The sequence below is a fragment of the Phocoena sinus genome, chromosome 2 (genome assembly GCF_008692025.1).
Source record: "Phocoena sinus isolate mPhoSin1 chromosome 2, mPhoSin1.pri, whole genome shotgun sequence".
Classification (NCBI taxonomy): Eukaryota; Metazoa; Chordata; class Mammalia; order Artiodactyla; family Phocoenidae; genus Phocoena; species Phocoena sinus.
Window position 1 is genome coordinate 125803273 of NC_045764.1, and position 27976 is coordinate 125831248.

Sequence of the window (27976 nt, forward strand, 5' to 3'; positions counted from 1 at the left end):
TTTTGTACTGAGGTGTTTCTATGTTGGGTGCATAAATATTTGCAATTACTATACCTTCTTTTTAGATTGATTCCTTGATCATTATGTAGTGTCCTTCTTTGTCTCTTGTAATAGTTTTTATTTTAAAATTATTTTGTCTGATATGAGAATTGCTACTCCAGCTTTCTTTTGATTTCCACTTGCATGGAATGTCTTTTTCCATCTCCTCACTTTCAGTCTGTATGTGTCCCTAGGTCTGAAGTGGGTCTCTTGTAGACAGCATATCTACAGGTCTTGTTTTTGTATCTATTCAGCCTGTCTACGTCTTTTGGATGGAGCATTTAATCCATTTATATTGAAGGTAATTTTTGATATGTATGTTCCTATTACCATTTTCTTAATTGTTTTGCGTTTGTTTTTGTAGGTCTTTTCCTTCTCTTGTGTTTCCTGCCTTGAGAAGTTCCTTTAGCATTTGTTGTAAAGCTGGTTTGGTGGTTCTGAATTCTCTTTGCTTTTGCTTGTCTGTAAAGTTTTAATTTCTCTCTCTAATCTGAATTAGATCCTTGCTGAATAGAGTAATTTTGGTTGTAGGTTTTTCCCTTTCATCACTTTAATATGTCCTGCCACTCCCTTCTGGCTTGCAGAGCTTCTGATGAAAGATCAGCTGTTAACCTTATGGGGTTTCCGTTGTATGTTATTTGTTGCCTTTCCCTTGCTGTTTTTAATATTTTTTCTTTGTATTTAATTTCTGATAGTTTGATTAATATGTGTCTTGGCGTGTTTCTCCTTCGATTTATCCTGTATGGGACTCTCTGCCCTTCCTGGACTGGATTATTTCTTTTCCCATATTAGGTAAGTTTTCAACTATAATCTCTTCAAATATTTTCTCAGACCCTTTCTTTTTCTTTTCTTCTGGGACCCCAATAATTCACATGTTGTTGTGTTTAATGTTGTCCCAGAGCTCTCTGAGACTGTCCTCAATTATTTTCATTCCTTTTTCTTTAGTCTGCTCTGTGGTAGTTATTTCCACTATTTTGTCTTCCTGGTCACTTTTCCATTCTTCTGCCTTAGTTATTCTGCTATTGATTCCTTGTAGAGAATTTTTTATTTCATTTATTGTGTTGTTCATCATTGTTTGTTTGCTCTTTAGTTCTTCTGGGTCTTTGTTAAACATTTCTTGTATTTTCTCCATTCTATTTCCAAGATTTTGGATCATCTTTACTATCATTACTCTGAATTCTTTTTCAGGTAGACTGCCTGTTTCCTCTTCATTTGTTTCTTCTGGTGGGTTTGTACTTTGCTCCTTCATCTGCTGTGTGTTTCTCTGTCTTCTCATTTTGCTTAACTTACTGTGTTTGGTGTCTCCTTTTCGCAGGCTGCATGTTTGTAGTTCCCGTTCTGTTAGATGTCTGCCCCCAGGGGGTAGGTTGGTTCAGTGTTTTGTGTTGGCTTCCTGATGGAGGGGACTGGTGCCTATGTTCTGGTGGGTGGGGCTGGATTTTGTCTTTCTGGTGGGCATGGCTCTGTCCGGTGATGTGTTTTGGGGTGTTTGTGAACTTAGTATGATTTTAGGCAGCCTCTCTTCTAATGGGTTGGATTGTGTTCCTGTCTTCCTAGTTGTTTGGCATGGGGCATCCAGCACTGGAGCTTGCTGGCCATTGGGTGGAGCTCAGTCTTAGCGTTGCAGCAGAGATCTCTGGGAGAGCTCTTGCCAATTGATAGTACTTAGGGCCGGGAGTTCTCTGGTGGTCCAATGTCCTGAACTTGGCTCTCCCACCTCAGGCTATCAGGCCGGAGCACCAAGTCCCTGTCAGCCACATGGCTCAGAAGAAAAGGGAGAATAAGAGAAAGAAAAAAATTGCAATAAAATAAAATAATTAAAATTATTAAAATAAAAAATTAAAAAGTAATAAAAAAAGAAAAAAAGTAGATAGCAACCAAACCAATAAACAAATCCACCAATGATAAGAAGTGTTAAAAGCTATAGTAAGATAAACAAATATAAAAAACTAGTCAATCGCAGGCAGCAAACCCCAAGACTACAGTTGCTCCCAAAGTCCACTGCCTCAATTTTGGGTTGATTTGTTGTATAATCAGGTATTTCACAGATGCAGGGTACATCAAGTTGATTGTTGGGATTTAATCCACTGCTCCTGAGGCTACACGGAGAAATTTACCTTTCTCTTCTATGTTCGCACAGCTCCTCTTTGGTTTTGGCCCAACCTCTGCATCTAGGTTGCCCTCAGGCTTCTGTTCTCACCCAGACAGGATGCGGTTAAAGCAGCGGCTGATTAAGGGGCTCTGGCTCACTCAGGCCGGGGAGTGTGAGGGGTACAGTACCTGTAATTGGAATGCAGGACGAGCCTGCAGTGGCAGAAGCCGGCATGATTTTGCAACAGCCTGAGGTGTGCTGTGTGTTCTCCCAGGCAAGTTGTCCCTGGATCATGGGGCACTGGCAGTAGCGGGATGCCCAGGCTCCTGGAAGGTGAGGTGTGGATAGTGATCTGTGCTTGCACACAAGCTTCTTGGTGGCTGCAGCAGCGGTGTTTACAGTTCATGCCTATGTCTACAGTCTGCACTGATAGCTTTAGCTTGCGCCCCTCTCTGGAGCTCATTTAAGTGGTGGTCTGCCTTCTGTGGGCAGACAGGGAAGGAATCCCCTCTCCTCACTCACTCTGAAACAATGATCTCTTGCCTCTTAGGCAGGTCCAGAATTTCTCCCAGACTCCCTCCTGGCTAGCTGTGGCACAATAGCCCCTTCAGACTGTGTTCATGCCGCCAACCCCAGTCCTCTCCCTGGGATCTGACCTCCGAATTCCAAGCCTCAGGTCCCAGGCCCCACCCACCTTGGCAGGTGAGCAGACAAGCCTCTCAGGCTGGTGAGTGCTGGTCGGCAGCAATCCTCTGTGCAGGAATCTCTCCACTTTGCCCTCCGCACCCCTGTTGCTGCACTCTCCTCTGTGGCTCTAAAGCTCTCCCCCATACCCCCGTCTCTGCCAGTGAAGGGGCTTCTAGTGTGTGGAAACCTTTCCTCCTTCACAGCTCCCTCCCAGAGGTGCAGGTCCCATCCCTATCCTTTTGTCTCTTTATTCTTTTTCCTTGTGCCCTACCCAGGTACATGTGGATTGTCTTGCCTTTTGGGAAGTCTGAGGTCTTCTGCCAGCGTTCAGTATGTGTTCAGTAGGAGTTGTTCCACGTGTAGATGTATTTCTGTTGTATTTGTGGGGAGGAAGGTTATCTCCACGTCTTATTCCTCTGCCATCTTGAAGGTCCCCTTGTCATCTTCTTAATGTGTGTGTACTGGGTCTTAAATCAGTTTCCATTTAAGGGAATTGCATTAAACCTTTCATGTCCCTATATTTCAAGATCAAAAGCCATGACTTATCATATCATGAATATTTTTAAATGTTCCATGTGCTTTTGGACAAGGTTATATTGTCTAATGCCTGGATGCATAACTTTATACATGCCTATTAAATTGCTTAATTACATGTTTCAAATTCTCTGTATGTTTACTTCTTTATGCTTAAAGGAACAATAATTGAAACAATTGTGTCAAAAACCCTCAGAATGATGAGAGATTTGTTGATTAGTCATTATATTTCTGTAAATTTTGTAATACATATTTAGACCATTTATTTCATGAACACAGTTTTATAGTTGTTACATTGGCCTAATGAATTGTGCTTTTTAGTCATTTTATATGTATGATATAATTCAAAATAAATTCAAGAAAAAAACAAACATAATTCAATTTTATATTTTTTTGAAAAATACATACATATTTCAAGACTTTTACAAATACAGTGGATATAAGCAAGAGGAGTAGAAATTAACAATGAAAAGATTTAAATTAAAAAAATAATAAAATGGGAATAGTAACTCACCCAAACGGATAAACTGAGGGGTAGATTGCAGAGTAAGATTGTCTCTCTGAACTATGTATCTAAGACTCAAGAGAAGAAGCAAGAGACAGAGTAAAAAATAGGATTATTCTCAGAAAGAATGATTAAAGCCTGTGGCCCTTTAGCAAAGTTCTTTGAGGAAATTCTTTTTTTTTTTTTTTTTTTGCGGTACGCGGGCATCTTACTGTTGTGGCCTCTCCCACTGCGGAGCACAGGCTCCGGACGTGCAGGCTCAGCGGCCATGGCTCACGGGCCCAGCCGCTCCGTGGCATATGGGATCTTCCCGGACCAGGGCACGAACCCATGTCCCCTGCATCAGCAGGTGGACTCCCAACCACTGCGCCACCAGGGAAGCCCTTGAGGAAATTCTTGATTATTCTGAACAATTGCTTAAACGTTTGAAAGGAAGTCAGATGCCAAAAACCCCACAAATGATAACATAGTAAAATCTTTCCCTTGGAAATTAGAGAGGAAAAGCAATTGCCAAAAATAAATAAAAAGTAGGAAATTCCTTTGTTTAAGATTTTGCAAAGCAAACACCACAACTCTCCCCACTCCCAAAGAAAAAGTTAATATAGAAGATTCCTTTATATTTAGCTTTATTTTCTAGGCTTTTAAATAATTGCCATTATCAATTTATTGATAAATATTTTCATCATCATAAAGCAATGAAACTATATAACATTATCCATATATCTAAGAGGAGGATAGTGGTGTTTACTACCATCAGAAATCATCAATTATTTTTGGTATAGTTAAGAATGGCTTCCTCATTACAAAAACAGTACATGTTCATTTTATCAAAAATTAGGAGATACAGATAGATTATTTAAAAACAGTGAAAAATCCTTTAAATTCCCAGTGCAGAGGTAATCACAGTTGGTATGTATAATTACAGATCATCCTATATATATGGAAAGGCAGGTCATGAAGGTCTTTTTATGTTAATGAATATTAGTGACCAAAATAATTTTTAATAGGTGAAAAGTATCCACAGTGTGATGATTAATTTGCACATTTACATTGTTTTTTTATCACATAATTACAGTTACCATCCTACATTATTTTCTTGGGATTCATTTTCAGAAATGGTATTACTGGAGTGAAGGAAATGAATACTTTTAAGGATTTTTAAAACAATTTGCTAAAGTTGGACTAAATCATACTCTTGAAAGCCGTTTAAGAAATCTCTATATTTCTGTACTCCTGTCAATATTTAGGTTTTTATTCTTGAAACTGAAACTGTAAGAATTATATGTGTGTGTGTGTGTGTGTGTGTGTGTGTGTGTGTGTATGGATAAATAGGTATCATTTTTATTATTATTGCACAATTAACTAAATGGAAAATTTCCTTAATGAATAAAATAGCTTTATATTGCAAGGTAATAAATTATTAGTGATAGATGGCAGAAATATACCGCCATCCTCTGAAATATTTTTTCCCTCTGAAATATGTTTTAAATATATTTGATTCATAAGTATGTTTCTGTTTTCTGTCATGAATCTATGAGATATTTCTTTGACTTTTTTTTGGTAAATGATTAATTTTAAGATTTTAAGAATTATTGGTTTCCTTATACAAATAAATTAGAGCCTACTTAATAATGGCTAAAATAAAGAAGTATATTTTAAGCCAAATAATTGAAAATGCTTCCTATTTTTTAGCACTTGAATTAAGCCAAATCAAATAAACATTTCATTTAATTTAAGAAAAAAAGTGGTTTGTGTATGAAGATTATTATAAAATGAGGTTAACTTTAGAGAGGTGTCAAAATTTTAAAATATTTTTTCTTAGGATTTAACAGAGTTCAAGTTTACACAAATAACTAAAAGAATTGGCTTTTAGATATCAAATGTAATTTAACAAATTGTTATTATATTTTTGTGATACCATGTTAATTTGAGATTCATAGATAATATCCCATTTAATATGGAGATTAGTCATATTCCTGACTACAAACCCTTTAATTTTCTGAGGTTAGAGATTAAGGGACTTGAATTGCAGTTTGGTGCTTACACTATCATTTAATCTTGCCACAACAACTTTATTTTAATGATACTACTAAGTAATTTTATCACTTTTGACATTCCCTACCCTGATACATTTGATATTACCCTAATGGACACCCCAGTTAAATGAGGTTCACTCCCATACATCTCATTATATTTCATCACACTTGGTTTTTTTTTCCAACTTTCATAGGAATTATCACCATTGTGACCATAGCTTCTTTATTTTTTAACTGTGAATGGCTCTCTAAACTCTCTGAGCCCAAAGGCATACCTATGTTATTCATTCTTTTTTTTTTAATTGAAGTATAGTTGATTTACAATATTGCATTAGTTTCAGATGTACAGTGTGGTGATTCAGTTTTTTTGTGGGTGGATTATATCCAGTGTATTGTAATAACCTATCTTATTCACTCTTACAGCTGTAGAGTTTAGTTGAATTATGAACAACACTGTTTTGTGTTTAGACTTGGAAACTATTAGAGTCATGATTACCTTTATTTAAACTTGTTGCAAAAATAAGTAAAGAGACTAAGCTTTTTTTCAAAATCAGTAATGGAAATTATTCTGTTGTTACAATAATTTAAATGTAACAAAGAAGCTAGCATTTTCTTTGTTAGGGAAAAACAAGCACACACATTTCTGAAAGTTCATTTTAATTATACCTAAAATATCAACCATATAGGTGACTGTCCAGAGAGTAGTCAGCAAGTGATTCTTGAGTGTGCATTTTCAAAATAGTTCTTTTGAAATGTGGGGGTAGAATAAAGGATGGAGAGGCAAATTTCTTTTTATATCTAACAATATTGGCACTGCTAAAGGAGCTGGAGAAGGTGTAGGAGACTTTCAAAGAACTACAATATGCTACCCACATTAAGAGGTATAAATGTGGCAATAAAATGGGTCTTTAAAATCTCTCTGACTGCTTTCATGTTTTTATCTTTATAGCTCTTTTGTCCATGTAATATTTTCATAATGCTTATGTTGGAGTTACTCTGTCAAGATTTTGGGCTCTGAAATTAATACCCATTATGCATCTTGAAAAGATTTTAGATATTACCTTGTGTATTCATCAGTATTATGAATATCTATAGAGGTCCTATTTTTTTCAATGATGTGATTTGATGAATATTTTCCTTAGTAAATCTTAGTTATGCATGTTATTTTTTCTTAGTAATTAAAAAAATCACAAATGCACTGTAATATTTCATTTAGGATAACGATTTTAAGTAATTTATTTCAGTAATATATTTTAGATTTTAAGTATATTATATGAAAGTCTATAACAGATGTGAGGTAATGTTGCTAAAGCAGTCTTTTTTCTTTCTCTCTTACCTTTGATTTTTCCTCCTCCCACATCAAGTAACCCATGTTAGTAATCTAGTATGCTTCCCTATGTATTTTTCTACTTGTCAGTATAATCTTATTAAGGCTTTTATAAATATAGTGGATTTAGGTGTCAATGTATGACAAAAATAAGTTACTTGTATGAGTTATTCTAGATTTTGTTTTTCCTTACTCAAAATACATCAAACCTTTTATACCTCAATTATTTTTCATGTAGTTTCCTACTGTCTTCCAAAGATTATCTTATTAATGTTGAAGTTATCTTTATACATCATGTGAGAGGTGAACCCAACTTTTTCCCCCAAAGGAGTAGTCAATTATGTCAACACTACTTATTTAGTCAGTTGAGGTTGATGACTCAAAATGAAGGGAATCTATAGGCAGGCTGCTATTCTTTCCTGAAGGTACCAGGAAGAAGTCATACTACTCCCCAGTCTTCTAGGACTTTCCCCAGGAGCAGCAAGGATCTAGCCCCTTCTCTTAGTCTTTCCTTGGGCTCTTGGTGGCCTGTGAGGCCAGACCCATTCATGTTGGGCAGTGCCAACTTTACCCGCAAAGGATGATGGTTTTATAGGCCAAACTCTTTCCAGAATCCCCAGCATTCTAATCGTTACCTCAGATTTCATTAGTAATGGAAAGTTCTCTGATTCATTATCTGCTGACCTAAAGGGAGGAAAGTAATGGGATTCCCATAGAGCCCTATTATTATCAATCAGTAGTCAACAAACAGGACTAGTAGCTTCTTTGTTCTAGAGAGGAATTCAGATTAGGGAGGGAGGGAAGTGAGAAAAATTCAAGTTCACTATTGTCTCAAAGATTCTCACCCATGAGTCCATTAATTAGGAAGAAAAAAATAAAAGAGAAAAAACTACAGGTTAAAATCAAGTAATATTTTAAAAATCATAGCATTTTATTTAAAGTCCAGACATGTGTCTTTTTTCTCTTTGGGGACTGTATAACTATGGTGATGTTATTTCAAAGCATACATGCAAATATGTATGCACACAGGTAAAATTCATATTTTTGTCTCTCTCTATACACACACATATATGCCACTTCCCATCTTATTTTGGTTGTATCAGTTACCATGCCCCTTGTAACCATCAGTCCCAGTGTACTGATGGAATGTAACATAAAATTTGTGCTTGGGTTTGAAATGATTTTATCATAAACGCAGTTGTATGTTCTCTAGAAATAAACCTTTCTTTATTGATTCTTTCAGATATTCTCTACTGAAAGTTATCAGAAACATTTTTACTGGTCATCTGCATCAAAAGTCATGTGCAACTAGCCTACCTAGTCAAGCATTGTATTCTTTACTTTATATTCAAGACAGTTGAATGATTCTACTTAGTTTGAGTGGCAGAATGCCACATGTATATTACAGTGTGAGGGAACTCAGAAGAGTCACTGAGGCTAACCATACATTACATGCATTGTGCACACCAGATGTCTCTTCTTACACAGTTATGGTTTCATAAGCTACACTGACATTGTCATTAAGTTCAGAAATTTGATTCTGCTCACTTCGCCGTCTTTAGTGTAGAAGACTCTGAAGGTTGCTGCTTTAACAAATAGAATTTGCATACAAAGAGAGTTCTATCAGCAGTACTTGTAAATAATTACGTTGTTCCATTTATTCATATAAAGTAATAAAAAGAGTCAGTTCAGAAATAAATCATACCAACCCAGTACATGAAGAAATTCTAACAATGCTGTCACTGAGTTTTCTCTCCTACAGTATTCTGATATAAAACAACCACTTCCTTACCTCTCTTTTACTCGCTTTTGGAGTCATTTGTCTTTTATGGCATGTACTAACATATATGACTGAGCCTGTAAAATGCCACAAATTGGATAAGACTGAAGCATTCTCCTCATTAAAGTTTGTGTAGCTTAGTTATATAGCTTAATTTGGCTTTGTGGTATAAAGTTGGAAATGCTGAGCTTCCCTTAATTATGCCATTGATGGCTTCCTGACATGTGGACCTAATGCCTAAGCTTGCCCAAGTAAAGCTTTGGAGGGCTGCAGCAAGGGGAAATGCTCGTGTACTTGGAGCATTGCTTTTCCATTATAAACGCTCCAGGTATTTTCTCTACTGACATTTTGCAGTAATCAAAAATTCCCATAAGATTAAAAGTGTATTGTTTTTATAAATAGCCATTGTATAGAAGGGTTGGGTGTTGGGATAATTAAAGGGTCCAATGTATTTATCTCATTTGTTTATGTGTTTCTGAATAAATTCAGTTTTGACTTAAATTACTTAATAGTTTCTATATTTATTACTGATGCTTTGATAACGTTTTGTCAAGTAAATTATTAATTAAAGCACACATATATTATTTAGTTATTTTTTGCTCTAATTGAGTTACTGCTAATATCTTTTATTTAATTATGCTCTTCTGTTCATTATTTTAAAGATAAGCATCCTAGAGGGCTGTTTCTATTATTAGCCATCAACATGTCTCTTCTTCCCTTCAGTGTACATTTCTTTGGCATTGGGGGATATTTGAATGATAATTTTTCTTGATGAGCAGATTTATGATTGATTCCCATAGAGAATGGATATGTTTGTTTTTGCCTATTAAATATGCTTGGGTAAATTGCCATCCTAATTTTTATAGAGAATAATTTTCTGTGATATAATGTTGGTCTCAATCTCTTTTCTTGTCTGTGTTATCTTGCTTTGGTTCACTTTTCTTGCTCCTTCCTACCCTTTAGAAGTTACAAATATTTTTAAATGTTTAAAGCAGAGTTGACTAATGCATTTACCACTTATTTAATTTTGAGTATCTTTGAGAATGCTGAAATATCAAACTTCTTATTCTTTATCAGGATTTACTATTGTAGTCTTTCAACTTTGCTCACTACTATCAAATAATAGTATTATATAAAAAAGGATGTGTTTAAAACTTAAGGAATTAACAGAATTCCAAATCCTCTATAGATGGCTAAATTGGTATTATATTCATATGAAAAGGTATAATTTATTTACAATTTTTCTATTGTACAATATTTAATATTTTTCCTATATATTAATAAGACTGCAATAATGTAAAGGTTTTAATATAATGATATTAAAAGGTGACATAATGAGGTAACTTTATTTTAGTCTTTGACTTTCCTTTTGAGTTTGAGTAAATAGTTCTTTCCCTGCCACAAGTCCATGATGACTTGCTAATCGCTCTTCAGTAATAAAAAGTTGTACTTCATTTCAAATCAGAACACAAATATTCAGTTCAATAATTAAAATTTCTACTCCCAAGTATTAATCAAAATTCCCTCTTGATTTAAAGTGGAGGCCTCGGGCTTCTCTGGTGACACAGTGGTTAAGAATCCACCTGCCAATGCAGGGGACACGGGTTTGAGCCCTGGTCCGGGAAGATCCCATATGCCACAGAGCCACTAAGCCCGTGTGTCACAACTATTGAGCCTGCGCTCTAGAGCTTGTGAGACACAACTACTGAGACCATGTGCCTAGAGCCTGTGCTCTGCAACAAGAGAAGCCACCACAATGAGAAGCCCGCACACCACAACGAAGAGTAGCCCCCGCTCCACACAAATAGAGAAAGCCTGTGCACGGCAATGAAGACCCAACGCGGCCAGAAAAAAAAAAAAAAAAAAAAAAATTGGAGGCCTCCCTATCCCTCCGTGTGGAATTGTCGTAGGCCAGAAAACTATAGTTGGGAGAAGCACATGGTTGATTTTTAAGGTGTTCTTTCTCTAATGTTTAGACCTGTGATGACTTAAAGAAGGAAAGCATTTGGGGGAAGGAGTATGGGAGCAGGATTGTTCTTCCTGATGAATGTGTCAAGGTGATTGACGTTAGTGCCCTTTGATCTTAGCAGATGATGGAAAATGACATTTTAGGTGCTGCCTGTTGTCTTTTGATCTCTAAGCCCTCTTTTTTCAGCCCTTCAAAACCACTTTTTGAGTGAAAGCAGGAGGTCAGCTAAACATGTACAACCCTTTTTTGCTACAACATTCTTTTCAAATATGTATAGGGATCTAATATCTCTCTTTGAAACCTGGCATCTATTATTTTAATGTCTCAGAAGGAAATTGAACAGAAAACATCCACTTCTAACATGCTGGTCCATAAATATTTGCCTGTACCTTTAACTTGTTAGTGTTGTTGTTGTATTTTTTTTCTCCCCTTGAAAGTAGACTCATAAACAAAGCGTCACTGCCCTGGAAGACAATGGACATTTAAAAAACTCATAAGACATATTGAAAGGTGATTTTTCAGAAAAGTTGGACTCATTTTTATAATCCATCAGCCATCCTCAGAAGTGCACCTCTCACTAAATCCTAGCCTCCAATATTTCATTGTTTCTCTTTTGAAGATTCAATGAATTAACAATAGATTGTCTTTATGTTTTAATTTACATGGATTTAATCACTAGCGAGATTGATCTTCTTTGCATATGTTTACCAGATGTCTGTCTTCTCTTAACCATGTCATTTGTCCATTTGCTTAGATAGCAATTTTTTTCAGTGCTTATATACACACATACAAAATAATGTATAGTACAGTATAAATAACAGGCATAATGTGTAATATAATTAGTAACTAACCATCACCTAACATAAGAACTAAAGCATGACCAACACATTTTGAGCCCATCTGGTGTAAGCCTTATGTTGTAAAGACAAATTTTATCAACAATATTTTTTCCAAGTATTTCTAAATTATTACTTTTGTTATGAATTTTTATAAATACTTCTTTAATTAAGTTGAAAAAATCAACAAACATTAAATATGTTGTTTGTAAATGAATTTGACATATAATTTATATTAAGAATAATGAAATTTCAATCTTACCATCCAGAAACATCTTTGTACTCATTCCAATCTTTTATATCTCTCTGTAAAGTTTGATGTTTTTCATTTAGCTCTTTGATCTGACTTAAGCTTATTTATATCAAGTACATCACTTATTATAATAAATAACAGATTTACTTTATTTTATAACTTTTTTTTACTGGTATATTTGAAAGCAATCGGTATTTCTAAGTAAATGACCAACTAATTAAACTTTGGTTTCATTTATAGTGATTCTCTTCAGTATTACTAAAAGACAATTATATTAACCTGGTTCTGTCTCATATTTTCCAATAGCTATTCATTTTATTGTTGTGTTTTGTCATAGTATAATGGGTATTGTTTCTTGTAATAGTGTAATTTTATGCCCCTAACTTGAATGAAATATTTCTTATTCCCATTCATATTATTGATATTTATTGAGGTGTATTATTTCCAAAAAGCATCTTTCTCCTCCTATTACTGGGTATTTTATTATTTTGCTTTTTATCAGAAATGGATTTACTTTTTTAGTAAATATGTATTTCCATGTTTCTGCTAATCATCTGTCTATCCTTCATCTAAAATGGTATTGCTCTGCAAACACTGTAACGTGTTTTCTGAATAGATTGATTTTCTAAGGAATTACAATATTCTGTTAACAAATCTTATTCTGTTTCCAGATTCTGGCTCACATAAAGTTGGACCCAGGATAGAGGGCCACTCATGCATTTTCTGGGTGATACAGACCTTCAATGTCTAAACTAACTAACAGACACTGAGCCAGGAGAAGGTATTGTTTTGTTTATTTTCAAGCATGCTCTTTTCTGTTTTATAGCACATGTAGCCTACAAGAGTATTTTTCCTCCACTACCACTGAGTTTGGAGTTAGTGAAAATTCCCTCAGATTATGGAAAAGGACCACTGTTTTTCTGAATATAAACATGTATTTTTTCCAATGGCACTTGAGTACTCTCACAGAATAATTTTGATTATTTTTTTCCTTTTGGAATTAATTTTCCCATTATCTACTTACAGCTTTATATGGGTAGGGAGAAAACAATGGGAATATTTTATTTTAAATTTTTCATAAGTTCGAACTATTTCTTTGTCAGTTATTTTGGTGAGTTATTGTGGTCATTATACAGTACTTGAGAGGGATGAAAAATAATCACAAAATGTGATGCCAGAAATGAACCAATGATATTTTTTCATTAGGATGTCTCTGACTGTGAGTAAAAGAAAACTCAAATTGCTTAAACGACGATATAATGTATTGTTTCATATAACATGTAGGGAAGACTTGGCTTATTGATCTAGTGGCTCTCAAGAACAGTATCAAAGGCCCAAATTCTGTCAGTTGCTCTGTCTGCTGTTTGTATAGTAAATTTCCACAGCTTATTTCTTTGGCTGTTTGTAGAAAGGCTGTCACTTGCCATGGGATTACAGGTTGCCTAGTTCACCTCTGTCAGTAGGGAAAGTGAGAACACCTCTTTCCCATCCCTTCCCATTAGTGTAGTTATGCCAGCCTAGCTCACATGCCCTACTGAACCAGAAACCAGCACTGAGGGGAAATCCTTGTACTGAGTCCATGTACTGGTCCAACCCTAGATTCCTGGACTAGCAGTGAATCTAGGATTACTAATGATGGCTTTCACTAATCAGGATTTATAACATCAAACCCATTGTTACCATAAAAAAGGGAGGAACACAGACTATGTTGAGCTGTTGCATTGCTTCCCTAAACTTTATCATTCGCTATCGTATATCAAAAGTATCTTGGTGCATGCTCCTGTGTTCTCTTCCAGTGGAAACAAAGCTTACCCTTAAAGGTAAGAACTGTTTCATATTTGTTAGTATCTTTCAGTACTTAGCAATAATAATAGCTATTTCATGGACATATGCTAAATGAAGGAAATAGTTTCCTACTTTCCATTTTAACTTTTTTTTGATATTTGGGAAATAGACAAAAGCTTACCCCTGATTTTAGTCATAATCATAGATTCAGTAGTTTTTATGGTGAAATGAGCTCATCATAGATCACAATTTTCTATGTGATCTTCCTAAATATGGTTCTATAGATAAGCACCTTACTTAGATTCATTTCTGTGGTAATGATAGGGCATGTATATTATCTTTCATTCCATAAAACTTGCCCTGAAGTGCTCTGCTACTTTCAAATGCCTTGTGACAACTGGAGATATGATGTTTCTATATTTCCAAATTATCTGGTGTTTATGGGATAGCAGAAGAGTCTCTATAGTGCTCATGTAAAAACCTTATGACAGTTTGTTTTTTCTTTGGAATCGGCACCATTTCTTCATGTTGAGGAAAAAAACACATTCTTTTTAAAAATGTCCATGTGATGTTAAACTGATTTCTCATAACTGCTCCACAGTTTTGTTATTGTTATTTTGTTACTGGGAAATAAGTTAAATATCACCTTATAAATTCTCTTCAGTTTAATTCTTAGTATTAATCTAATTTATAAAAGAAATATGTGACTATAATTTTTTCTCTTTTCAGAGATGTCTATTTTTAATTTTCTCAACACTTACTAAGCATCAGCAGAACATTTCCTATGTACCAGGCACCATGTCAAACACTGGGGATGCAAAGATGAATAAAACAGTCTCCATGTTAAAGAAGCTCAAAGTCTACTAATGAAAATTAAAAGAAATTAGATAATCTATATATGCAAGTCATTACAAAATTCTAATTATACAGAAAACCTTACTGAAATACAGAGAAGCCTTCTGTGGGAGTCAGGAAACTTTTCTGAGGGTGATAAAACCTAAGCTGAAACTCAAATGTATCCATTTTCTGAAAAACTTTTATTCACTTCTTAAACTAAAATGAATTTAAAAGCACATGTTATTTTACAGTAACAAAATTTAAATTAGGTATGATAATTTGCAAATTCTGTATCAATTTATGTGCTTTATTAATTCTGCCATGCTCAATCTCATAGGATGCATGTGTACCAACATGCCAATAAGTATAACCCATTCTTAACTGAAGTCTGTAAACCTTAATCTTAGGCAAGTAGATCATACCTTTCTGCAGTAGACACAAAAAACAAATGGATATTTCTTCACAAATACGTTAGTGGAACACCTATGTTACTACAAATCAGTTAAACATCACATGGACATCACACGTCTATTCTGCAGGAAAAGCAATGCAAAGCGTGCTGGTGTATCTTGTCACAATTAGGCTAGAGAGCAGGGAAAGGCTTAATAGATTTATATTTTGTCCAAGAACTCAGCAGCAAAATTATTTTCTCATTCTCTAATTTCTCTTATATTTAGATAACAAGTCAGACAAATTAATAACATATGTGAAGCACTGGAGTCAGCCAGAAAGGGCATTAAAGTAAGCAAAATTGAAGGGAAAGAAAATAAACTAATGTAAAAAAAGGTTTAGAGGGGAAAAACATTTTTTCACAGCTTTATTGGAGTATAATTGCTTTATAATGGTGTGTTTCTGCTTTATAACAAAGTGGATCAGCTATACGTATACATATATCGCAATATATCCTCGCTCTTGTGTCTCCCACCCACCCTCCTTATCCCACCCCTATAGGTGGTCAAAAAACAACGAGTTGATCTTCCTGTGCTATTTGACTGCTTCCCACTAGCTATCTATTTTACATTTGGTAGTGTATATATAAGTACATGCCACTCTCTCACTTCGTGCCAGCTTCCCCTTCCCCCTCCGTGTGTCCTCAAGTCGGCGTATTTACTCCTGTCCTGCCCCTAGGTTCTTCAGAACCTTTTTTATTTACTATTATTATTTTTAGATTCCATATATATGTGTTAGCATACGGTATATGTTTTTCTCTTTATGACTTACTTCACTCTGTACGACGGTCTGTAGGTCCATCCACCTCACTACAAATAACTCAGTTTCATTTCTTTTTATGGCTGAGTAATGTTCCATTGTATATATGTGCCACATCTTCTTTATCCATTCAAATGTCAGTGGACACTTAGGTTGCTTCCATGTCCTGGCGATTGTAAATAATGCTGCAATGAACATTGTGGTACATGACTCTTTTTGAATTACGGTTTTCTCAGGGTATACGCCCAATAGTGGGATTGCTGGGTCATATGATAGTTCTATTTTTAGTTTTTTAAGGAACCTCCATACTGTTCTGCATAGTGTTTTGTCAATTTACATTCCCACCAACAGTGCAAGAGGGTCCCCTTTTCTCCACACCCTCTCCAGCAGTTACTGTTTGTAGATATTTTGATGACGGCCATTCTGGCCAGTGTGAGGTGATACATCATTGTAGTTTTGATTTGCATTCTTTAATGATTAGTGATGTTGAGCATCCTTTCATGTGTTTGTTGACCATCTGCATATCTTTTCTGGAGAAATGTCTATTTAGGTCTTCTGCCCATTTTTGGATTGGGTTGTTTGTTATTTTTTGATATTGAGCTGCATGAGCTGCTTGTAAATTTTGAAGATTAATCCTTCATCAGTTGCTTCATTTGCAAATACTTTGTCCCAATCTGAGGGTTGTCTTTACATCTTGTTTATGGTTTCCTTGCTGTGCAAAAGCTTTTAATATTCATTAGGTCCCATTTGTTTATTTTTGTTTTTATTTCCATTTCTCTAGGAGGTGGGTCAAAAAGGATCTTGCTGTGATTTATGTCATAGAGTGTTCTGCCCATGTTTTCCTCTAAGAGTTTGATAGTGTCTGGCCTTACATTTAGGTCTTTAATCCATTTGGAGTTTATTTTTGTGTATGGTGTTAGGGAGTGTTCTAATTTCATTCTTTTACATGTAGCTGTCCAGTTTTCCCAGCACCAATTATTGAAGAGCCTGTCTTTTCTCTATTGTATATTTTTGCCTCCTTTATCAAAAATAAGGTGACCATATGTGCATGGGTTTATCTCTGGCCTTTCTATCCTCTTCCATTGATCTATATTTCTGTTTTTGTGCCACTACCATACTGTCGTAATTACTGTGGCTTTGTAGTATAGTCTGAAGCCTGGAGCATGATTCCTCTAGCTCCGTTTTTCTTTCTCAAGATTGCTTTGGCTATTTGGAGTCACTTTTGTTTCCATACAAATTGTGAAATTTTTTGTTCTAGTTCTGTGAAAAATGCCACAGGTAGTTTGATAGGGATTGCATTGAATCTGTAGACTTCTTTGGGTAGTGTAGTCATTTTCATATTGTTGATTCTTCCAATCCAAGAACATAGTATATCTCTCCATCTGTATCATCTTTAATTTCTTTCATCAATGTCTTATAATTTTCTGCATACAGGTCTTTTTTCTCCTTAGGTAGGTTTATTCTTAGATATTTTATTCTTTTTGTTGCAGTGGTAAATGGGAGTGCTTCCTTAATTTCTCTTTCAGATTTTTCATCATTAGTGTACAGGAATGCAAGAGATTCTGTGCATTATTTTGTATCCTGCTACTCTACCAAATTCATTGATTAGCTCTAGTAGTTTTCTGGTTGCATCTTTAGGATTCTCTATGTATAGTATCATGTCATCTGCAAACTGTGACTGTTTTACTTCTTTTCTGATTTGGATTCCTTTTATTTCTTTTTCTTCTATAATTCCTGTGATGAAACCTTCCAAAACTATTTTAAATAATTGTGGTGAGAGTGGACACCTTGCCTTGTTCCTGACATAGGAGGAAATGGTTTCAGTTTTTCCCCATTGAGAATGATGTTGGCTGTGGGTTTTTCATATATGGTCTTTATTATGTTGAGGTTAGTTCCCTCTGTGCCTCCTTTCTAGATGGTTTATATCACAAATGGGTATGGAATTTTGTTGGAAGCTTCTTCTGCATCTATTGAGATGATCATATGGTTTTTCTCCTTCAAATTGTTATTATGGTGTATCACATTGGTTGATTTGCGTATATTGAAGAATCCTTGCTTCCTGGGATAAACCCCACTTGATCATGGTGTATGACCCTTTTAATGTGCTGTTGGATTCTGTTTGCTAGTATTTTGTTCAGGATTTTTGCATTTATGTTCATCAGTGATATTGGACGGTAGTTTTCTTTCTTTGTGACATCCTTGTCTGGTTTTGGTATCAGGGTGATGGTGGCCTCGTAGAATGAGTTTGGGAGTGTTCCTCCGTCTGCTATATTTTGGAAGAGTTTGAGAAGGATAGGTGTTAGCTCTTCTCTAAATGTTTGATAGAATTTGCCTGTGAAGTAATCTGGTCCTGGGCAATTGTTTGTTGGAAGATTTTTAATCACAGTTTCAATTTCAGTGCTTAAGGTTTGTCCGTTCATATTTTCTATTTCTTCCTGGTTCTGTCTTGGCAGGTTGTGCTTTTCTAAGAATGTGAACATTTCTTCCAGGTTGTCCATTTTATTGGCATAGAGTTGCTTGTAGGAATCTCTCATTATCCTTTGTATTTCTGCAATGTCAGTGTTACTTCCTCTTTTTCATTTGTAATTCTGTTGATTTGAGTCTTCTCCCTTCTTGATGAGTATAGTTAATGGTTTATCAATTTGGTTTATCTCCTCAAAGAACCAGCTTTTAGTTTTATTGATCTTTGCTATCGTTTCCTTCATTTCTTTTTCATTTATTTCTGATCTGATGTTTATGATTTCTTTCCTTCTGCTCACATTCGGTCTTTTTTGTTTTTCTTTCTCTAATTGCTTTAGGTGTAATATTAAAGTTGTTTATTTGAGATGTGCCTTGTTTCTTGAGGTAGGGTTATATTGCTATAAACTTCCCTCTTAGAACTGCTTTTTCTGCATCCCATAGGTTTTGGTCATCATGCTTTCATTGTCGTATGCTTCTAGGTATTTTTTGGTTTCCTCTTTGATTTCCTCAGTTATCTCTTGGTTATTTAGTAATGTATAGTTTAGTCTCCATGTGTTTGTATCTTTTATAGATTTTTTTTCCTGTAATTGATATCTAGTTTCATAGCATTGTGGTTGGAAAAGATACTTGATACGATTTCAATTTTCTTAAATTTACCATGGCTTGATTTCTGACCTACAATATGATCTATCCTGGAGAATGTTCCATGAGCACTTGAGAAGAAACTGTATTCTGTTGTTTTCGGATGGAATATCAATATATATTGATATTGTATAAATTGTATAAATATCAATTAAGTCCATCTTGTTTAATGTATCATTTAAAGCTTGTGTTTCCTGAGGCGGAGCTTCAAGATGCTGGAAGAGTAAGACGCGGAGATCACCTTCCTCCCTACAAATACATCAGAAGTATATCTACATGTAGAACAACTCCTACAGAACACCTACTGAAAGCCGGCAGAAGACCTCAGACCTCCCAAAAGGTAAGAAACTCCCCACATACCTGGGTAGGACAAAAGAAAAAAGAAAAAAACAGAGACAAAAGAATAGGGATGAGGGGCTTCCCTGGTGGCGCAGTGGTTGAGAGTCCGCCTGCCAAGGCAGGGGATGCGGATTCATGCCCCGGTCCGGGAAAATCCCACATGCCGCGGAGCGGCTGGGTCCGTGAGCCATGACCGCTGAGCCTGCGCGTCCGGAGCCTGTGCTCTGCAACGGGAGAGGCCACAAGAGTGAGAGACCTGCATACCACAAAAAACAACAGGAGAGGCCACAACAGTGAGAGACCTGCGTACCCTCCCCCCCCCCCAAAAAAATAGAAATAGAATAGGGATGGGACGTGCACAAGTGCGAGGAAGGAAGGAGGAAATGTTTCCACACATTAGGAAGCCCCTTCGCTGGTGGAGACTGCGGGTGGTGGAGGGGGGATGCTTCGGAACCATGGAGGAGAGTGCAGCAACAGTGGTGCAGAGGGCAAAGTGGAAAGATTCCTGCACAGAGGATCGGTGCCGACCAGCACTCACCAGCCGGAGAGGCTTGTCTGTTCACCCGCTGGGGTGGGTGGAGCTCAGAGTTGAGGCTCCAGCTTCAAAGGTCAGATGCCAGGGAGAGGACTGGGTTTGGCTTCGTGAAAACAGCCTGCAGGGGGCTAGTGTGCCACAGCTAGCCGGGAGGGAGTCTAGGAAAAAATATGGAGCAGCAGAAGAGGTGAAAGACATTTTCTTGCCTCTTTGTTCCCTTGTGCGCGAGGAGAAGGGATTCAGAGCGCCGCTTAAAGGAGCTCCAGAGATGGGTCTGAGCCGCGATTATCAGCGCAGACCACAGAGACGGGCATGAGATGCTAAGGCTGCTGCCGCAGCCACCAAGAAGCCTGTGTGTGCAAGCACAGGTCACTATCCACACCTCCCCTCCCAGGAACCTGTGCAGCCCGCCATTGCCAGGGTCCCTTGATCGAGGGAAAACTTGCCCAGGAGAACGCACGGCGTACCTCAGACTGGTGCAACGTCTTGCTGGCCTCTGCCGCCGCAGGCTCGCCCTGCACTCTGTACCTCTCCCTCCCCCCGGCTGGAGTGAGCCAAATATTTTTTTCTTAATAATTATTTTTTATTTTAAATATTTTATTTTATTTTACTTTACTTTATTTTATTTTATATTCTTCTATCTTCCTTTCTTTTTTTCCTCCCTTTTATTCTGAGCCATGGGGAGGACAGGCTCTTGGTGCTCCAGCCAGGTGTCAGGGCTGTGCCACTGAGGTGGGAGAGCCACGTTCAGGACACTGGTCCACAAGAGACCTGCCAGCTCCACATAATATCAAACGGTGAAAATCTCCCAGAGATCTCCATCTCAATGCCAAGACCCAGCTCCACTCAGTGACCAGCAAGGTACAGTGCTGGACACCCTATGCCAAACCACTAGAAAGCCAGGAACACAACCCCATACACTAGCACAGAGGCTGCCTAAAATCATAATAAGGCCACAGACACACCAAAACACACCACCAGACGTGGACCTGCCCACCAGAAAGACAAGATCCAGCCCCATCCACCAGAACACAGACACTAGTCCCGTCCACCAGGAAGCCTACACAACCCACTGAACCAACCTTAGCCACTGGAGGCAGACACCAAAAACAATGGGAACTACGAACCTGCAGCCTGCGAAAAGGAGACCCCAAACACAGTAAGATAAGCAAAATGAGAAGACAGAAAAACACACAGCAGATGAAGGAGAAGACAAAAACCCACCAGACCTAACAAATGAAGAGGAAATAGGCAGTCTACCTGAAAAACAATTCAGAATAATGAGTAAAGATGATCCAAAATCTTGGAAATAGAATGGAGAAAATACAAGAAACCTTTAACAAGGGCCTAGAAGAACTAAGGAGCAAACAAACAGTGATGAGCAACACAATAAATGAAATTAAAAATTCTCTAGAAGGGATCAATAGCAGAATGACTGAGGCAGAAGAATGGGTAAGTGACCGGGAAGATAAAACAGTGGAAATAACTACTGCAGAGCAGAATAAAGAAAAAAATAATGAAAAGAATTGAGGACAGTCTCAGAGATCTCTGGGACAACATTAAACGCACCAACATTCGAATTATAGGGGTCCCAGAAGAAGAAGAGAAAAAAAGTGACTGAGAATATATTTGAAAATATTATAGTTGAAAACTTCCCTAATATGGGAAAGGAAATAGTTAATCAAGCTCAGGAAGCACAGAGGGTCGCAAACAGAATAAATCCAAGGAGAAACCTCCAAGACATATATTAATCAAACTATCAAATATTAAATGCAAAGAACAAATATTAAACACAGCAAGGGAAAAACAAAATAACACATAAGGGAATCCCCATAAATTTAACAGCTGAAATTTCAGCAGAAATTCTGCAGGCCAGAAGTGAGTGGCAGGACATATTTAAAGTGATGAAGGAGAAAAACCTACAACCCAGATTCCTCTATCCAGCAAGGATCTCATTCAGATTCCACAGAGAAATTAAAACCTTTACAGCAAGCAAAAGCTAAGAGAATTCAGCACCACAAAACCAGCTTTGTAAAGGAATGCTAAAGGAATTTCTCTAGGCAGAAAATGCTAAAGGAATGCTAAAGGCATGCTAAAGGAATTTCTCTAGGCAGGAAACAAAAGAGAAGGAAAAGACCTACAATAATAAACTCAAAACAATTTAAAAAATGGTAATAGGAACATACATATCGATAATTACCTTAAATGTAAATGGATTAAATGCTCCAACCAAAAGACATAGATTGTCTGGATGGATACAAAAACAAGACCCGTATATATGCTGTCTACAAAAGACCCACTTCAGACCTAGAGACACATACAGACTGAAAGTGAGGGGATGGAAAAAGATATTCCACGCAAATGGAAATCAGAAGAAAGCTGTGGTAGCAATTCTCATATCAGACAAAAAAGGACTTTAAAATAAAGACTATTACAAGAGACAAAGAAGGACACTACACAATGATCAAGGTATCAATCCAAGAAGAAGATATAGCAATTGTAAATATTTATGCACCCAACATAGGAGCACCTGAATACATAAGGTAAATACTAACAGCCATAAAAGGGGAAATCGACAGTAACACATTCATAGTAGGGGACTTTAACACCCCACTTTCACCAATGGAAAGATCATCCAAAATGAAAATAAATAGGAAATACGAGTTTTAAATGATACATTAAACAAGATGGACTTATTTGATACTTATAGGACATTCCATCCAAAAACAACAGAATACACATTCTTCTCAAGTGCTCATGGATCATTCTCCAGGATAGATCATGTCATGGGTCACAAATGAAGCCTTGGTAAATTTGAGAAAATTGAAATCATATCAAGTATATTTTCTGGCCAGAATGCCATGAGACTAGATATCAATTACAGGAAAAAATCTGTAAAAATTACAAACACATGGAGGCTAAACAACACACTACTTAATAACCAAGAAATCACTGAAGAAATCAAAGAGGAAATCAAAAAATACCTAGAAACAAATGACAATAAAAACACAATGACCCAAAACCTATGGGATGCAGCAAAAGCAGTTCTAAGAGGGAAATTTATAGCAATACAAACCTACCTTAAGAAATAAGAAGCATCTCAAATAAACAACCTAACCTTAAACCTAAAGCAATTAGAGAAAGAAGAACAAAGAACCCCCGAAGTTAGCAGAAGGAAATAAATCATAAAGACCAGATTAGAAATAAATGAAAAAGAAATGAAGGAAATGATAGCAAAGATCAATAAAACTAAAATTTGGTTCTTTGAGAGGAAAAACAAAATTGATAAACCATTAGCTAGACTTATCAAGAAAAAAGGGAGAAGAGTGAAATCAATACAATTAGAAATGAAAAAGGAGAAGTAACAACTGACACTGCAGAAATACAAAGATTCATGAGAGATTACTACAAGCATCTACATGCCAATAAAATGGACAGCCTGGAAGAAATGGACAAATTCTAAGAAATGGACAACATTCTGAGACTGAACCTGGAAGAAATAGAAAATATGCACAGACTAATCACAAGCACTGAAATTGAAACTGTGTTAAAAATCATTCAACAAACAAAAGCCACGACCAGATGGCTTCAGAGGCAAATTCTATGAAACATTTAGAGAAGAGCTAACACCTATCCTTCTCAAACTCTTCCAAAATATAGCAGAGAGAGGAACACTCCCAAACTCATTCTATGAGGCCACCATCACCCTGATACCAAAACCAGACAACGATGTCACAAAGAAAGAAAACTACAGGTCAATATCACTGATGAACATAGATGCAAAAATCCTCAACAAAATACTAGCAAACAGAATCCAACAGCACATTAAAAGGATCATACACCATGATCAAGTGGGGTTTATTCCAGGAATGCAAGTACTCTTCAATATACGCAAATCAATGTGATACACCATAGTAACAAACGGAAGAATAAAAGCCATATGATCATCTCAATAGATGCAGAAAAAGCTTTTGACAAAATTCAACACCCATCTATGATAAAAACCCTCCAGAAAGTAGGCCTAGAGGGAACTTTTCTCAACATAATAAAGGCCGTATATGAGATTAGATCACTCCCTAACACCACACACAAAAATAAACTCAAAATGGATTAAAGACCTAAATGTAAGGCCAGACACTATCAAACTCTTGGAGGAAAACATAGGCAGAACACTCTATGATACAAATCACAACAAGATCCTTTTTGACCCACCTCCTAGAGAAATGGAAATAAAAACAAAAATAAACAAATGGGACCTAATGAATATTAAAAGCTTTTGTGCAGCCAAGGAAATCATAAACAAGATGAAAAGACAACCCTTAGAATGGGAGAAAATATTTGCAAATGGTGCAACTGACCAAGGATTAATCTCCAAAATTTACAAGTAGCTCATAGAGCTCAGTATTAAAAAAAAACAAACAACCCAATCCAAAAATGGGCAGAAGACCTAAATAGATATTTCTCCAAAGAAGATATACAGATTGCCAACAAACACATGAAAGAATACTCAACATCATTAATCAGTAGAGAAATGCAGATGAAAACTACAATTAGATATCATCTCACATCGGACAGAATGGCCATCTTCAAAAAATCTACAAACAATAAATGCTGGAGTGGGTGTGGAGAAAAGGGAACCCTCTTTTACTGTTGGTGGGAATATAAACTGTTACAGCCACTATGGAGAAAAGTATGGAGGTTCCTTAAAAAACTAAAAATAGAACTACCATATGACCCAGAAATCCCACTACTGGGCATATACCCTGAGTAAACCATAATTCAAAAATAGTCACGCACCCAAATGTTCATTGCAACTCTAGTTACAATAGCCAAGACATGGAAGCAACCGAAGTGTCCAGAAGCAGATGAATGGATAAAGATGTGGCACATATATACAATGGAATGTTACTCAGCCATAACAAGGAATGAAACTGAGATTTTTGTAGTGAGGTGGATGGACCTAGTGTCTGTCATACAGAGTGAAGTAAGTCAGAAAGAGAAAAACAAATACTGTGTGCTAACACGTATATATGGAATCTAAAAAAAAAAAAAAAGTCATGAAGAACCTAGGGGCAAGATGGGAATAAAGACACAGAACTACTAGAGAATGGACTTGAGGACACGGGGAGGGGGAAGGGTAAGCTGGGAGAAAGTGAGAGAGTGGCATGTACATATATACACTACCAAACATAAAATAGATAGCTAGTGGGAAGCAGCCACATAGCACAGAGAAATCCGCTCGGGGCTTTGTGACCACCTAGAAGGGTGGGATAGGGAGTGTGGGAGAGAGGGAGATGCAAGAGGGAAGAGATATGGGGACATATGTATGTGTATAACTGATTCACTTTGTTATAAAGCAGAAACTAACACACCATTTTAAAGCAATTATACTCCAATAAGATGTTTAAAAAAATTAAAAAAATAGTAAACCTTATGTTTCCTTTTTTATTTTCATTTTGCATGATCTGTCCGTTGGTGAAAGTGGGGTGTTAAAGTCCCTTGCTATGATTGTGTTTCTGTCGAGTCCCCCTTTTATGGCTGTTAGCATCTGCCTTATGTATTGAGGTGCTCCTATGTTGGGTGCATAAATATTTACAATTGTTATATCTTCTTCTTGGATTGATCCCTTGATCATTGTGTAGTGTCCTTCTTTGTCTCTTGTAATAGTCTTTATTTTAAGGTCCTTTTTGTCTGATATGAGAATTGTTACTCCAGCTTTCCTTTGATTTCCATTTACATGAAATATTTTTTTCCATCCCCTCACTTTCAGTCTGTATGTTTCGCTAGGTCTGAAGTGTGTCTCTTGTAGGCAGCATATATATGAGTCTTGTTTTTGAATCCACCCAGCCAATCTATGTCTTTTGGTTGGAGCATTTACTCTATTTACATTTAAGGTAATTATTAATATGTATATTACTATTACCATTTTCTTAATTGTTTTTGGTTTGTTATTGTAGGTCTTTTCTTTGTCTTGTTTTTCCTACTTAGAGAAGTTCCTTTAGCATTTGTTGTAAAGCTGGTTTGGTGGTGCTGAATTCCCTTAGCTTCTGCTTGTCTGTAAAGGTTTTAATTTCTCTGTCAAATCTGAATGAGATCCTTGCTGAATAGAGTAATCTTGGTTTTAGGTTTTTCCCTTTCATCACTTTATATATGTCTTGCCACTCCCTTCTGGCTTGCAGAATTTCAGCTGTTTACCTTATGGGGATTCCCTTGTATGTTATTTGTTGTTTTTCCATTGCTGCTTTTAATATTTTTTCTTTGTATTTAATTTTTTATAGTTTGATTAGTATGTCTTGGCATGTTTCTCCTTGCATTTATCCTGTATGGGACTCTCTGTGCTTCCTGGACTTGATTGACTATTCCCTTTCCCATATTAGGGAAGTTTTCAAATATAATCTCTTCAAATATTTTCTCAGTCCCTTTCTTTTTCTCTCCTTCTTCTTGGACCCCTATAATTCAAATGTTGGTGCATTTAATGTTGTCCCAGAGGTCTCTAAGACTGTCCTCAATTCTTTTCATTGTTTTTTCTTTATTCTCCATTCTAATTCCAAGATTTTGGATCATCTTTACTTTCATTACTCTGAATTCTTTTTCAGGTAGACTGCCTATTTCCTCTTCATTTGTTTAATCTGGTGGGTTTTTACCTTGCTCCTTCATCTGCTGTGCATTTCTCTGTCTTCTCATTTTGCTTAACTTACTGTGTTTGGGGTCATTTTGCAGGCTGCAGGTTTGTAGTTCCCATTGTTTTTGGTGTCTGCCCCCAGTGGTTAAGGTTGGTTCAGGAGGTTGTGTAGGCTTCCTGGTGGAGGCCTCTAGTGCCTGTGTTCTGGTGGATGAGTCTGGATCTTGCCTTTCTGGTGGGCAGGTCCACATCTGGTGGTGTGTTTTGGTGTATCTGTGGCCTTATTCTGATTTTAGGCAGCCTCTGTGCTAATGTATGGGGTTGTGTTCCTGTCTTGCTAGTTGTTTGGCATAGGGGGTCCAGCACTGTAGCCTGCTGGTTGTTGAGTAGAGCTGGATCTTAGTATTGAGATGGAGATCTCTGGGAGAGCTTTCACCATTTGATATTATGGGGAGATGGGGGGTCTGTGGTGGGCCAGTGTCTTGAACTCAGTCCTCCCACCTCAGAGGCACAAGCCTGACACCATGCCAGGGCACGAAGACCCTGTCAGCCACATGGCTCAGAAGAAAAGGGAGAAAAGATGAAAGAAAGAAAGAAAATAATAAATAAAAAGAAATAGTTATTAAAATTAAAAGAAATTTTTAAAAATTAAAAAATTAAAAAGTAATAAATAAATGAAAGAATGAAGAGAGCAACCAAGCCAAAAAACAAATCCACCAATGATAACAAGCACTAAAAACTATACTAAAAACAACAAAAAATGGATAGACAGAACCCTAGGACAAATGGTAAAAGCAAAGCTATACAGACAAAGTCACAAAAAGAAGCATACACATACACACTCAGAAAAAGAGAAAAGGGAAAAAAATGTATCTATTTTAAAAATAAAAGGAAGAGAGCAACCAAATCAATAAATGAATCTACCGATTATATTAAACTCTAAATACTAAACTAAGATAAACATAAACCAGAAATCAGTCAGTTGCATATAGCAAATCCCAAGTCTACAGTTGCTCCCCAAGTCCACCGCCTCAATTATGGGATGATTTGTTGTCTATTTAGGTATTCCACAGATGCAAGGTACATCAAGTTGATTGAGGAGATTTAATCCGCTGCTCCTGAGGCTGCTGGGAGAGATTTCCCTTTCTCTTCTTTGTTCGCACAGCTCCTGGGGTTCAGTTTTGGATTTGGCCTTGCCTCTGCGTGTAGGTGGCCTGAGGGCATCTGTTCTTCACTCAGACAGGATGGGGTTAAAGTATCAGCTGATTAGGGGGCTCTGGCTCACTCAGGCCAGGGGGATGGAGGGTTATGGAATGTGGGGCGAACCTGCGGCGGCAGAGACCAGCATGATGTTACAACCGCCTGAGGCAAGCCGTGTGTTCTCACAGGGAAGTTGTCCCTGGATCATGGAACCCTGGTAGTGGCGGGCTGCACAGGCTCCAGGGAGGGGCGGTGTGGATAGTGATCTGTGCTTGTGCACAGGTCTTTG

At 36.8% G+C, this 27976-nt stretch overlaps 1 long non-coding RNA gene across 1 annotated transcript; it reads left to right on the forward strand.

Annotated features, from left to right (window-relative positions):
- Positions 1 to 2063: 2063 nt before the first annotated feature.
- On the forward strand, positions 2064 to 27702 carry LOC116749784. The gene is made up of 3 exons (XR_004348695.1): positions 2064 to 2110; positions 3035 to 3040; positions 27590 to 27702. It is a non-coding gene; the product is annotated as an uncharacterized LOC116749784 (long non-coding RNA).
- The last annotated feature ends 274 nt before the right edge of the window (positions 27703 to 27976 follow it).